The sequence below is a fragment of the Fukomys damarensis genome, unplaced genomic scaffold (genome assembly GCF_012274545.1).
Source record: "Fukomys damarensis isolate Sample0158 unplaced genomic scaffold, DMR_v1.0_HiC HiC_scaffold_26, whole genome shotgun sequence".
Classification (NCBI taxonomy): domain Eukaryota; kingdom Metazoa; phylum Chordata; class Mammalia; order Rodentia; family Bathyergidae; genus Fukomys; species Fukomys damarensis.
This window is the reverse complement of record NW_022900938.1, coordinates 10,197,176-10,213,053: the sequence shown is the minus strand read 5'-3', so window position 1 is coordinate 10,213,053 and position 15,878 is coordinate 10,197,176.

The window sequence follows — 15,878 nt, the reverse complement described above, 5'->3', positions numbered from 1 at the left end:
AGAGTGAGTTACATTTTTATATATTTATGTATTAGAGTGAGTTATATTTTTATATGCCTATTGAATATTAAGGTTATGTTCTTTCTGTAGTATTTATTCTTCCTCATAGCAACTGGCTACATTTTATTTACTCTCATAGTAATTCAATAAATGTCAATGCAAAATTTGAAATGGACACAGAATACGATAAGAAAGAATATTGTAAAAGCTGTTTTAAATTTTTTATTTTTGTCCTTGTAAGTAGCTTCTAGAAGTCTCTTGCACATTTATCCTTTGATCTCAGCTACAGTGAAAGATGTTTCTTCTTTAAATAAGCTCACAATTATTAACCATCTTCTTTGTCGGGAAGTAGCCAGGGCACTAGAGATATAATTATAGGAGCCACAAGGTCTTTATCATCATAGAGCTTGAATTGTAACTGAAACAGAAAAATAACCAGTGAATACGTGTAACCCTAAAAGTTATTGTGAATATAAAATTGTGTGTCTGACACCGCATTGGGGTGGAAGTGGACAGGGAGAGAAATTGCATGATGCTTGTGGTGGCAGCTGAGGGGAGACCTACAGGAAACAGAAGAGAGGCTTATGGATTCGGGGAGCAGAGAGTCCCATGATGCCACTGTTTTGGTGTCAAGCATCACCTCTGGGATCCATCACTTTCATTGCCCCATAAAAGTCAGTGGGGCTCTGGTGAGTCACACTATCCCTGCTGCCAGTTTCCTTTCACACAGTACAATTCATAGCTTAAAGGAAAAATATTTAAAATATGCAAAACTCTTTTAAAAAGGAAAGGTAAGAAAAAAGAGAAATGAGAGAATTCATCATTGCATAACCCATGAATTCTAAATACTAGGTGTAAAGTCTTAATGGAAAATACATATCATTATTTTTTATTTTTATGTCATTTGCTGTGTATTTGTTTGAGTAGCTGTACACCTCTTGATCTTGTTACACCAATCGTTTAAATCTTTGCCAGTGTGGAAAAAAGGAGGACATTTGGCTGAGAAAACAAAGAGGAGAAGATTAGAAAGTACACGAAAGCCAAGTATCTCCCTTGTGATGCGTGCCGTTTCACTCCATCAGTAACACAGCTCCAATGTGGAAGTGAGTTATGGGTTCATACTACGAAATGTTGAGATACTGTGTGAAAGGTGAATTGGCAGCATCTGTCCTACCCGGGTAGGTGAAGATTCTACGTGACATTGTTCTTAATGCGATAGCTCTTGTTTTTCTTCAAAGTAAAATTTGGCACTATCTTTGGACCACGATTTATGTGTAGGACAAAGAAATGTGTTATCTCTTTGTGACCCAAAACCGTGGTAAATCTGCTGCCCGGCGTGTTGACAGTATTTGAGCACATAGATTGTTAAATGACACAGCAACTTCCAAATGCTTGCCTCTCAACAAAGATGTGTACAGCCATAAACTTAAAATATTACCCTAAAGAAAATATGCACATTTAATAGCCTTCTACTACACTCCCTGCAGTTCTCTAGAACCACATCATTGTATGTTTTTATACTGTGAGAAAAGGGGATGGGTCACAGATTTCTTGAGTATCTTTGCACCTTTTTAATTTGGGAGTCTCGGTTCTTTCTTTTCCTGATTTTCTTCAATTATCTAAAAAAAAAAAAAAAAAAAAAAAAAATCACCCTGTGCCCTAACATATCTCTGGCTCTTGAATAAGGCAACACAGTTCATGCTTTTACAAAGCTTACAGATTAGTAAAGAAGACCCCCAAGTCAGCAGGGAATAATTATAGAATGCGATGACTGCTTTGCTGGAGCCAGTGCAGTGCATTGCAGGAGCACAAATGTGGGATAGTTTGGCATAGTGTGGAAGAGAAATGGGCAAGGGAACTTCTCAAGAACGACATCTAAGGTACAACCTAAAATGTCCACGGGTATGGTAGGTGGGAACCGAGACAGCCTGCAGAAACAGCATGTTCTAAGGCAAGACAAGCGACTGTATAATCCGTTCAGGTAAAGGCCAACCATAGAGGGGGCTGGACGAGATGCTGTCTCAATGCGTGATGGGGAGAGGAACTTAACCTTGCACAACATCGAGAACCAAGTTAAAGATGTCAGGCTCTGTCCTGAGAGCGAAAGCATTGGAGCTGCTTTGGGAAGAAAGAAAAACAATGAATTTTAAATACATTAAGTAGTTTGAAAGAGGGACAAAAGTAGTTTTGCAATAATCCAGGATAGAGATGATGGAAGATACAACAGATCCATCATAGGTGATGGAGTGAATGGGAAAAAGGAGGTTTTTAAGGATGAGTTTTAAGGATGGGTTTCTAAACTAAGCAAATAGAAAATACATGTTGGTTCCTGGGACTTAGGAAAGAAAGAATTCATTTTTGAGCATGTTCAGTGTAAGGAGTATGTGAGATAATGTTGCAGACATGTTCACAACTGTTGCTACCGTTTGGGTCTAAAAGGCTCCCACGTATGTGCAAAGGTGAGGCTTTCTGATGAGATTGAATCACGAAGGCACTAACCTCAGCATAGACCGTTGGTGAGATCAGACTTAAGAGGGCTGTTAGGAGAGGGGCCCAGGAGGACAGTGGAGGGTAAGGCAGAGGGGTGTGTGTGTCCCGGGCTCTTCCTTCTGTTTGTCTCTGCTTCCTGGCTGCCATGATGTGAGCAGCTTCGCACCCGCAAGCCCTCCCACCATGACGCAATTACATTTCCCGGAAAGGCTGAACAAGATGGAAGACGGATCCCAAGTGCAGGATGCAACAACCTTGCTGGTAGAAGAAGAATTCTGCAGGTGAAATGAAAGGGAAGAAAAACAGTGCCTGTGGAGTGGCATCAAGAAGTTAAGGGAGTCCTATTTTCCCAGTGTCAGAGAAACTTCGGAGGGAGCGTTCTGAAGGAGAGTTAAAGGTTTAAAGGAGATGAAAAGGATTTAAAATGTTCACTGAGGAGGGTGGGGAAAAGAGCTTACTAAGCAAATAGAAAAAGGCTCCAAGAAAGACTGATTAAAAGTTATTTTACATTTGTATAGATCTGAATGTTTGCTCAATTTACCCTCCGCACACAGGTCGCCTTGGACAGAGCCATTTGGAATGTGAATGGGATAGAAGCACAAATCAAGAGGACTGAAAAGCTTGAAGTATTTGTCAGTGGAGTCTGAACCAAGTAGGGAGAAAGATAAGGAAAAAGGAGGACTCAGCCGTGGAATGAAACAGAAATAAGAGCTAGAGCTCAGCTGAATCACAGAATATGTGTCCTGGGAAAAAATAAGGCAACTGGAAGGATAGAGGTTTGTAGGCACAGGACATTTCCTGAACTTTCATTATTAGCAGCACTTGAGCAATATGAAGTAAAAAAATATTATTCCGGCATGCAGCTGGGCCACTGAGTGGCTGGAAAGAAGTAGGCTCCTGGGTCAATGGAGATAAAGCCAGCCACGAACTGAGAGCAGGGCATTTGTGGGTGATACCAGGGCCTTTAAGGATAAGGTGTAGGCAAATGGCTTTAAACCTTCAGAAAGAAAGCTTTACTGCAGGCACAGTGGCAAGCACTTGGGAGACTGAGGCAGGAGGACTGTGAGTTCAGGGCCAGCCTTGGCCACATAGGGCGTTCAAAATTGACCTAAACCACATAGTGAGACGCGAAAGAAGGAAAGAAAGAGAAAGAAAGAAAGAAAGAAAGAAAGAAAGAAAGAAAGAAAGAAAGAAAGAAAGAAAGAAAGAAAGAAAGAAAGAAAGAAAGAAAGAAAGAAAGAAAGATGTTTTAAACTTCTTTAATTCTTAAACATTTCATGAATAATTTCTCAAGAATTCATTTTTCAAATGTAACAAGTAATGAAAAAAGAAAAACGGCTTTTAAGCTGTTTTGGCTTACATGCCCATACCCTCTTTTTCGCTGCTCTAGAAGTAAGAATAATCCAAGGGAATTCACTTTGTATAGACAGGACTGGTTTGTTCTGAGATCACTGCAGCTGAGTGGGATCTCTGGAATTGAGAATTTAGAGTTCAAGGTGATTATCAGAAAGCCAGTGATAAGTGTCAAGGTGGGAACAAGAGAAGGCAGCTAGGTTAGACAGTCGAACCAAAGCTGTAATGGAGGCCTCAGTGGACCCCGTGGAGGAGGAGCTCCTCAGTGGAGCACGAGAGTCCTGGGTCCCTGTTCAGTCTCCTCTGTGGATGTGAGCTGTTGGAAAGCAGTCTAACCCTGAGCTGGGCAGTTTTCCCCAATTGCTCTCAGCAGTTCAGGCAAAACAGAGTCAAGAAAAAGGTTTCTCAGCTCAGCAGTACTTATCTATCCTATGTCAACGCATTCATGTTCCATTAAATAGAAATCGTCAAAATGAATGTTTTAATATGGTTTGTTCTTAGCTGCTGGCAGTTAAATTATTGGTGTGTTCTATCATCAGTGGACAGAATGATTCATCTGCTGGGGTGTGAATATATTACAGTAAATGTCATAGAAATACAAGTGTTATACCTTGAAGAAAAATTTTAAAGGCTTCTTTTCCATGTTTTCTACTTTATTTGAAATTAGTTTGTGATTAATGATTTATAGCAAAATTACTATGCAATATGAATTACGAGGCTACAAAAATTCAGTAAAGACTGCAAACTTACTAAAACGTGGGAGGTGGATACACATAGTGCTGTAGGATAAGAATAAACTGCAAACAATGGCTGTCGTTGTTGTATTTAATCTGTATGCTCAAAATCCCCATGCATAAGCATTTTATCTTCCTTCCTTTTTTTCAAACATAAGACTTTTAATCCTCCAATTAAGATATTTTAAGTATCAAAACAAAGAAGCAATTATTAACATAGCAAAAAAAATTAAGAAGTAAAGTGTAACTTGAAAAGCTGTCATGCTAAAGATTTAGTTTCGTTATACATCATTTCTTCTGTAAATATGTAATCAGGTAGTTGTGATTAAAAGCAATACTGGTAATATTTAATGACAATATGATGTTAGTGCAAATATCCAACAAGACTCAAAGCACTTTATTATCTAAAACTTTTACAATTAATTTCAAGGAGATCATTTCCAACAAGAAGCAATGTGTCAAATTGTACACATATGGAAAATACCACAAGTTTTTATGTTATAGACTTGCAGAAGTAAAAGTAAAGAAACATGCTGAAATTATTGGACATCCTAATGTGAATCATGTATGTAAACACAAGGCATTGACATTGATAGTGGAAAACATACAAAGTTATATTTGTAGTTTTCTCCCTTACCTAAACACACTCTAAGGTCAACTAATCTAGCAACAGTACTTACAAAGTTGTACTGCTGTTCCTAGTAGAGCTAAGTGTTAAGTTTTCTTTATCATTTCTATCACAAAGCCTATGTTTATGAGTGAATGTGAATGACATAGATCGATTAAAAAGCTGAAGTGGATTATTTAAGTTTCTCCCTACTTGTAGTTTGCTCTGTCTTCACTCTTTACTCAGATGGCCTACATTTATTTCAGTTTATCTACACATCCCTTCGCTTGTTCACCCATGTAAGTAAACACACCAACCCCAGTTCCATTTGTGTAAGGCTCCATGTGGCCAGGGACATGTTCTCGGCCAGAATAATTAGAGAACATTTTCATGATCATAGCAGTAGGATGGCCCTGGAGTGTAGGTTGCAGAAGTAAAAGTAAAAATTCCTGCCAAAGTCTAAGCACCTAAATGACTCTGGAAAGGGGCCTAGAATCAACATAAAGATCCCTGACGCAGATTTAGAGGAAGTGATGAAATCAGCGGCAAGAGAGGTGATATTCTTTCAGTGCTGTGTGCAAAATAAAACCTATATAACATTTTCAGGACGCACAAATAGGGAATTTGAAGTGACTACAACGCACAGCTGTATTGGCTGAGGGTTTTCCAGTAGGTCTCACAATTTGTTTTGTTATGTCACCTACAAAAATGCATATAATAGTATCTGACTCCAAGGGCTGATATTGAAACTTAACTCTAATATATGTGACATTTAACATAGCTCGTTTTATGGACAAATAGACATTTAACAGTTGTGTAATAATTGGCATTATTGAATTTCTGTTATCTGAATGAGGCACCTTAGAACTTTTGGCAATGGCTTCTATTATTAGCTTGGAATTTGGAGGAATAATCAGAGACTTGTTCCATATTCAGGTGAGGCCTACTTTTGATTATCATATCATATTCAAAAATATTTACATAAAGTCTTTATGCAAATAAACCTCATCTTTCTCTTTCTTTTGGGAGAATATGGTAAAACCAAGAGGACTTTTTTTCCTAGAAATGTTGGAGGGAGAAAATCAAAAGCAATAAATGAGAAATATTTAAAGTTTTAAACTTGTCTAGGTCAGAAAAAATATCATTTAATCGTGAAGCCAAAAGGAAATTGTTCTTATAGTCTTTCTTTTTCTTTTCTTCTCTCTCTCTCTCTCTCTCTCTGGCCCAACCAGATTTCAGAAACTTCTTAAATATCCTAAGACAGATTTTTCTTGCATGAATTTCAGCTGACTTTTGCTGACTTGAAAGGTTGGAGTGGTTTGGCTAAGAGTCAACCAACAATCAAACGCTGGAGAAGTTTATTCAGACTGAACTTTTGAACCATTTCATGTTGTTCTTTTACTATATACTAAAGACAGAAAATCAATCCTAATTTTTAAAATAGAGTAAGTATGGGCAGTTAGTCTAGTTTTAACTAATTTCCTTCATTTACTTCACACTGTGAGGGCAACGTGATCATAAAATCCCTCAGTAGTTGCTTTAAAGGGACTGATTTGATTGTGTAAGCTCTTTTGTTCAATCATAGAACTTCAGCAACATATGGAGTGCATCACAAATTGGAGGATTTTTTTTTGGTTATTAATTTCAATGACATAGCTGATTCTCTGCATGATTCATTGAAATATGAGGTTCCTGATTTTACTTACCAATTAAGTTTAGGTTCTAAAAGAGCTTTGAATTTTTCTTTTCCTAAAATTATCAGTAGTGAATCTTTAATATCAGGCGACAGCTAAGGCTACCTTTACCACTTGTTCTAGTTGCAAGTCACCATGCCACAAGCCAGAATCTACTAGAATCTAATCCTGGGCATTTTTTAAAGTATCACAAGAAAAAATTCATAAGATTTTTTTTCAGAGGAGTGAATTCGAACCCAATAGACTAGGTTCATTTCCAGAAGATAAAAGGCGAACTAAAAATATTCTTTAAAAATAAGAAAATTAAAAGCAAAAGTATAGATACATATATTAACCATGATGTAATATACATAATAAAGTCATATGTATTTCATAATATTAATCTTAAGCAACTGAGATTGCTTGTTATATTCATTAAATATTTACATTCATAATGGTTATGTTTGAATTTTAAAAAATAATACACAATGGAAGAGTGTTGACCTTTTTTTCTTAATTTTAACGCTAAATAATTAACAAGTAAAATAATTGCAAATTTCAAGCTTTAGAATACACGATGATATGCTTATATTTATAGCAATTCAGTCACCCAGAGCAGCATTCAATACATTGTTTAAATTGTTCAAAACAGAAAATTTTAGTAGTGTTTTGAACAAATACAAAATTTAATTTCTCAAAAATCAAGGACTTAAAATACTTTGCGTCTGTATCTGAAGTGAGGAGATATCTACTTCGATTGTTGGAGCAGACGTTGTTGACAGGAATGTCCTCATTTAAAAGGTCTGTGGAAATGAGACAATTATTTTGTATGGCTAAGGTGAGCTCTGCTCATCATATCTCAGCTACCTAATCCCTCAGTGCCCATGCTAGCCTTCACACCATTTATATTAAACAAAAAGAACCCACAAATGTCTGTAATGTCTCAGGGAGCTGGGGCCACCCTCTTTAATAGATCCGTGACTTGAGAGGCAATCTGGCTATGATTTCGTACTGTTTCTTCTCGTAACCAGTTTTTAAACTCGTGTTTTTCAACAATCCTTAGAAAGCTTCTGCTTTTCATGATTTGGGAAAGCTCATACCACAGGACCTTTGGATCACTACAGTGACGTGAGATAGCTGGAGGAACAGATGCTGCCGAAACCCTCCGCACAGTCCCCCAGCTCCCACTGACCCCATGTGGGGCAAAGCGTCCTTCTTCTCCCTGTCCGAGCGCTTCCTCTTGATCCATACACTGCCTGGACTGGAAGTCTAAGAATGGACCCTTAGCAATTGCCGCTCACTGATTGACAGAATTGAACTCAAAGGTTATTGTGTTAATTTCCTCGAAGCTTGGTTCAGGCAAGGATAACATGCCCCAGAGAGGAACCTTCAAATGCAGCTCAGAGGGCTTCGGCGACAACCCAGCTAGTAAAAGCAGCTTCATTTTGTTTATTTTGTTTTGTGTTTTGTTTTGTTTTGTTGTTTTGTTTTGTTTTTGTACCAGACATTGAATTCAGGTCCTTGCACTTGCGAGGCAGGCGGCAGAACCACTGAGCTAAACCCCCGGCCTCCTGCGTTTTGATTCCTACTGTGTCTTGGTTCCTGCTCTTCTCCAAGCTACTCTCTTGGTGAAGGAAGAGGTTTAGATACAGGACTCCTTGCCTTCCAAATGTCAATAGAGCCTTTGTTCTTTGTAGCAACTAAGCTAATAATAACAATCCAGTGTAATAACACAGTGTATACTGTCCTGGACTGGAATTAGCATTGGATGGGAAGTTTAGCCCGGGTTCAGGCAATCCCTCTGGTGCTGGAAGGAATCAGTGCTGTTCTAATTATTCAGTTTGTGTTGTTTAGTGGTTCTGACACCACAGAGCCCCAAAGGAGGAAAGTAGCTGATATAGATTAGCAAACCAAATCACTTCGAGTACAATGGAAAACACAACAAGTGTGCTTGGTAACAGTTTAGGAGACCCTTATCTCCTGGAGCTAGAGGCAAAAGTGTGCTGACAATCCACGTTTTAATTGCAAGATTTGTAAGAGGTGCACCCCACAAAGGAAACTTAAATTACAACCGTAACAGGGCTCTTTTTAAGCCTGAATGAGGCCCAAGAAGGAAGGAAGAGATCAGGAGGGCAAGTTAATTAGGTCGGGAGGCCAGAGTCTTTAAAACCTCAGGTATCCCTGAAAACTCTAAGGCGGCTGGGAAGATAGCTTCCTCCTTGCTAGAGAATCACAACCTCAAACTCCTTGGAGGGGAGGGAAAAGCTCCATGTCCTGCAAACCCGTTCTTCCCTCCTTTGAGGTGCTTGTAACTTTTTCATCGCTTTTGGTACAAGCAAATATAACAGCTCATTTGGAAAAGTGCAGCTCCTGCTGCAGAAAGAAGATAATACACCAGAGATGCTGGATCAAGCCCCTGGCAGGAATCTCCAGGACACACCAGGGAATGAACTGGGGCTGTGGGGCACGGACAACGCAACTGATGATCGGAAGTTGTTGGATCTAGGGATCCTCGTCTCCTCTAAGCAGTGCATTGAGAATGCTTGGGATAGGCCAACGGCGCTTCCAGAATTTCCCCCAACCCTGAAAGTACCAGGAAAACCAGCCAGGGAAGTCAGAACCATTGAAGAAGGGCGTCGCAAAAACAGGCAGCCAGCTTCCAAATGTGAGCATGTTACAATATATTTGCTATAGATGACCAGAAAAATTTCCAGCGGCCAGTGCCTACTAGAAGTGCAGCAGGAAGAGTTGAGAATCGCTCCATCAACAAAATAGAGGAGGCTGGTGAAATTATCATCACTTAGAAAGTCGGTCACAGCCGTCCTCTGTACTCTCTTCATTAAAAAAAAATTAGTGGAAAGTAAAATCAAGAATTAATATAGTTATTGAAGTAAATGATATACGCTGATGAATAGGTACTTTATATAAAAATAACATATTAAAACATCACAAAAATTCTTGAAACATAATTTAAATGCATATCAACTAACAGGATTTTTTTCAATTGCTTCAGAATGATAAAACTGGTAGGATGAACATGCAGATACACCAAATTAAAAATTTTGAATGATTCAAATCCATTATCTAAGCATATATAGGGAAGAAAAACAGATTCACCTTCTCCTTAAGTCAATTTTCTCCATGACAGAAGACAGATTAACAAGAGATAAGTATATACATTTATTTATTATGTTTTTTGTGTGTGTATGTGATTTAAGAGCTTTTGGAAGGAAACAAAGATCTAAGAAACAATTAAAATGTATTGCGTTTTGTTTGTTTGGTTGGTTTTTTTTGGTACTAGGGATCAAACTCAGGCCCTTGTGCTCGAAAGGCAGGAAGCAGAACCACTGAGCCAAATCCCCGGCCCCAAATTTATTGCTTTTTACAGTAGACTTGATGAAGAATGGAAAGTTGAAGAAAATGGTGACAAAGTAGAAAGAGTACGAGCTAATTGGGAATAATCAGGAGAAAATTAACAAAGATTTTTGGTTCAGGCTTTGGCGGGGGGGGTAGGATTTTTGTGTCTTGGAGATCAGGATGTTTTTTTCCAGAGGACAGAGAGAAGGTATTTCAGATATGAGGTATTTCACATATGCTTCAAGGGGAAATGAAACAATTATTCTCAGATTTTATATGTGTCATAGGAGAAGGGAAGAGGAAGGTCAGAGAGACGACATTGTTTCAGCTGACTTTTCAAATTCCTATTCAATACATCAAGTTAGCATATTTAGGAGTAGTATATGCCAGGCCTGACAGACAAGTTTTCAGAAAAATTAAAGCTGTCTGCAAAGCAACAAAATATGAATGCTAGCTAAAAGAGATTAGAATATTTTTCAAAATTTATTAGCTAAAGGTAAACTAATTTTTGCAAAGTATATTTTATAAATGTTCGTATACCCACAAGATATGACAAGTTCAAAGTATATCTTTTAAGTTTTCCAGATAAAATTTGGATATCAGTAATGTTCCATGCAATATTTTAAATATGGAGATTTCAGTTTTTTATTAATCTATTAAGAATTTGTTAATGGACTCAATCTGGTGTGTCATACAATCATTCCTGTTTATACCTGTTTACAGGTGTTCATTACTTGCTAGACCACTAAGATTTGCAGTGATTTTATTGTCCTCATACTTCCTGATCTAATGAGGTATACATTCCTATTAAACTAAAAGATTAAGAAACAGAAAATGAAGCTAAGAAAAATGAAGTCATATTTGCCCAAGATCACATATCTGGCTACAGACTGAAATGAGAATTGAATTTGCCTTCCAGATTACTATCCAGATTGCTAGCGTATCATAATTATTTAAACAATTTTGGATGCTTTGTATGCTAAATTTTTCAACTTGTGATGTTTCAAATCACAAATACTTTGCTTCTTGATGGTAACAAACAAGTTAAATCACTGCCAAAAGGTCCTGAGAGGACAGGGCACCCAAAAGTCCTTGCTGTCCTCTACACTTATGGTCACAATACCGTAGGTCCTTTGATTTCTTGCTTTTTTCTGCCCCCCAATTCTTATTAAAGTGGCTGCAGGGTGGGCTGTGTTAATTTTCCACTTGCTTAGTTTAACAAACTTCCACCATTTTCTTTCTTCAGTCAATCCTGTTAGAACCAGGGTTGGAAAAATATCACTGCCCGATTCCCCTCCCATACTGGAAACCCTTGTGCCTTCTGAAAGGATGTGCACTGCTGCGGCTGCTGATGTCCTGGTGGCCCAGTTCCACTAAAGCACCTTCTCTGTCCTACAACTCCTGCCACAGCACTGGTCTGTATCTCTAACTTCGAACTTGGTTAAATGGTGTCCTTCTTTCAACATTCATTCAAGCTCTCCAACAAAATTTCATGTAAAACTACAGAGTTTTTCCATTGACTGTGCACAATAACATTTTATTGTGATTATTTCTTCAGTCATAGGATAATGGACTCTCAATAACAGAAGAAAATAATTACTTATCTCTATGTGTTTCAGATAAGGAAACTAAGGCACTCAGGGTTGAGGATTCTATTTTAATACATTGCTCTATTGTTTCTCTACATTTATATTTTCTTCTTTTAATGTCTGGGGAAATAACATTTACTAAATAGACTTTGATTAATCACCTGAAGATAAACTGGACTAGTGCATGTCAGAATCATCTTTAGGGCTTCTACAATAAGTTTGATGTTCTGTGTCCCCAGAATTTCCAGTTCATTAGGTTTAATTGTGGTCTGAGAATTTATCTCCTGAACAAGTTAAATGGTTTAGCTGTTCATTCAGAAACCACACTTTGCAAACAACTGGCCAGAGTACAAGCTAATCAATATAATAACGTCTAATAAAAGTATAATATCTTTGTCCTCAGCTTTTTCTTCTATATATTTCAATGTTTAGAGATTAATATAACATCAGGAGAAAAATAAATCATATTTGCTTTGATAAAATCAGTTTGATTTTAGGACACCTAATTAAATGTATTGCATTTCAAAAATTACTCATTTGATGAGCTTGGATGAACTAGTTTGATACATATGATAATTAAGGTTAATTTTCTCTTAGAATAGCAAAGAAAAAATCAGTTTACTCAATAAGATATAGCACTGCTATGTCTTAAAGATATAGAAGAATACTGAGATAAGTTCACTAATCAAAACCATTTTCTACTAGTTTTCATTCCTCATCAGGAAGAGAAATATTCCCATCAGAGAGAAGTCCCAGTCTCTTAAAAGTACAGGGCCAACCATAGAGCTAGTGGAAAGGACCTAGATCAAATTAACAGAATGACCTACAATGGAATATTTTGTTGCTAATGTATCAAATTAAGACCATACTTTGCCATTTATTCTTATTAAAATTAATTAAATAGAAACTGTAACATAAAAGAGCAAAGCTTCTAGGCAGGTGATTATTGCAAACATTTTTATCCTTGTTCATAGAAAAACTGCACCTGGCATCCGTTGTTTTTGGTTATTTTCATTTTCTACTTATGTTCTAAATGATTTAGGTACAGCACTGTAAACTTAACCAAGGCTTCTTACCTAAAAGTTTAACACGGAAACAGAATAATTCTAGTGAAATCAAGAGGCTCTGTCTATACAAACACAATTGTTTTGAGTTTCATAAATATATACATTTTATACCTAACATGTTTAGGTGCACAACAGCTAGAAAAATCTAAGTAAAATATAAGAAGGTTGTATATAATGCATAACTCAATTTCATTCTACTGTACATTAGAGCCTCCATATAGTTAAGCATTTGCTGAATGCTTGCTAGCAAACTACCAGCAAAAGAATCTCTTGAAAAGACAAAGGTCAGTTTCCCATTTATCACAGTACTAAGGCTACTTGAACAGAACCTTAGTGGGGGAGACAACAAAATCTAGAGAACGAGGTTTTTAAATTTTCCTTGGAGAAATTCTTTCAATACTGGAACTAGGTTAGGCTTGAGTAAGGATTGTGACCTAGTAGTTTATAATCAGTGGGTCCAGAAGGTGAGGCTAATCAGGCCAGGGATCCAAATAGGAGTGTAAAATGTTGTTTAGTGCTTTTCCATCAAAGACAGCAGGTCTTTCAAGAAACTCTGGGAACAACAACAAAAAAAAAAACAAATATTTTATACATGTTTTCCTTCCTGGGAGAGTGTTTTCTGGAACTGCAGTTAAACTGATGAAGTTAGTGGAATGCTAGTGGAAGATAGTCTTCCAGTATCTTCATTCTACTAACTTAGTCTTTATTCATAAATCAGTGTTGTTAAGAATGGCATGTATCCCGGTGGAAGATCCCTCTAAACTGTGCCTCCATCAGGCCCATTCACTGCTCTAAGAGTCTGTCTGCTTCTAGTACAGCATGTAAGATGAATAATGAAGCCCATTTATTGTTTTTCAGAGGTGGTTCATTGGGTTAACCAGTACACAGTATAGGATTTTAAGGCTGGAGGAGCCATTTTGTAATTCACAGATAGTAGAGCTGGCTGAGGCTCTATGGGTAAGAAAGCCAAACCCATATTGGATTTGTTCTTGTCAGGAAAAAGTACTGGCCCTCCCAGGACAGAAGAGGACCGATGTAGTTGTTTTCCACCCAAGTGGGAAAGTTGGTCTCAAGGAATAGCACCATGCGCAGGGCTCTGTGTTGGTTTCAGAGGCATCAGTAGACTGACTTCAGTTACTGCGAGCTCCAGCAGTGGGCGCCAGTGCTGGGAAGCCCACAAGAAGCGTCCATCCCCATCAATACCGTCAGTCTGCTCATTTACCCATTATGTCCGTTCTTTGGTGACCTGTAAGGAAGATTGCCTAAGGTCAGCTGCCCAAGCCATTTTACTTGGTGTCTTAATGCATCTTCCATGGTGAATGTATTCTGGGAGATTTAATGTGTGACACAGAACTTTTATATTTTCAACACTCAGGATTAAACTGTGGAATGCTCTGGCACTGAGTTACATTGCTAGACTGTTTTACTTTTATTTTAGACAAGGTCTCACCACGTTGTCTATGCTGGCCTCGAGCTTAGCATTTCTCTTGTTTTAGCCTCCAAATTGTCCAGGCTGGTCTTGAACTTAGCATTGCTCTAGCATTAGCCTCCCAAATACCTGGGCAGTGTGCATCCCCCTGCTCAACCAGAACTCTCGACATCTTCTGCAGAATAAGTAAATATCTATCAACAAGTCTGTACAATCCTGCTCTGTCATTTTCCATTTCTTTTTCTTCCAGGATTCTCACAAACCAATCTGGCCTTTGACAACTTTCCAGAAATCTCTGTATGGTCTCACTTCAAGTCATTTCTCTTCACACATTGAGGAGTAACTGGATACACTGAAGTTTCTTCCACTGCCTGTCACTGCTACACTAGAATACAGTTGCCACCTATTTCTGGCTTGTATCCATATATCCAGGCAACCACATATACTCCCTACTGTGGATGGTGTGGTCTTTCCCTAATTCACCAAGGATGTGCATTGTAAATCTTCCACTGTGCTTTTCATAATCTATGTGCAACACGTTTCTTTAAGGTTGACACTTCAGGTGCCTCAGGTAGGAAATATCATACATCCCTGATACAGAGACATTCAGGGTCTGCTGCTTTGTTCAGTGTCTCACATGCAAATCATCTCAGGAAGCACACTCACAGTCACACCCTAAAGTGTGCTGTACTAATTTCATGGGCCTCTCTTAATCCATTCGAGTTGGCGATCAAGATCGATGATCACATTTGGCGTGATGAAGATGGCAGAGATGATCTTGGAAACTGCACGCTGGTGGAACAGCAATAACATGAAAAGAGGATGGGTCCTTAGCAGGATCTTAGAGAAAAACCAACTTCTTTACATCAGGACTTCAGGAAAGCAGGAAAAAAAACAAAAACAATATCGTGTACTTCAGTGTCTCTGGAGCTAATTTCACACTAAACAGTATAATTTGCAATTTTTGCTTGAAAAAATGATTCACAACTGAATGAGCATGCCTTCTAGCTGAAAGAAATTAAGAAGAATCCATTGGGTATAAACTAAACATCTGTAGTGAAGGAAACATAAACAAGCATTTTCTTTACTTTCATAAAAATTAGTTAAGATTAACAGATATTAATACTTTTCTGAAATTAAAACATCTTTTGTATATTTGGCAAAAAGAGGGAGCTTAGTAAAGCAGCAAAATGAAGAAAAACAAAACAGTACAGACAGAAGAACTTTTACAAGTTGCCAGATGTCTGTAATTCCTTGTTAAAACAATATATAAGCCTCATAACTCTGTCAGACTGTGTACATACGAAACGCTAACAGGACTAGCCTGGGGTTATATATTCAGGCAAACCTGACACTCTGAGCTCTCTTTCTAAGATCAGCGTTTCCAGCATGCATCTACTAGAGCAATACCCACCTGAGGTATAAGTAGACATGGGCTATTAGAGCCCTCGAGTTTCCATTAAGCTTTTAAGCAGTGAGATAAGGGCTCGTTGGCTTCAGCTCATGTGTGTTTGACATGTTAAAGCATCAATAGAGGCATCTATCGAAATACAACAGCACAGGAAGTATTTCAGTTCAT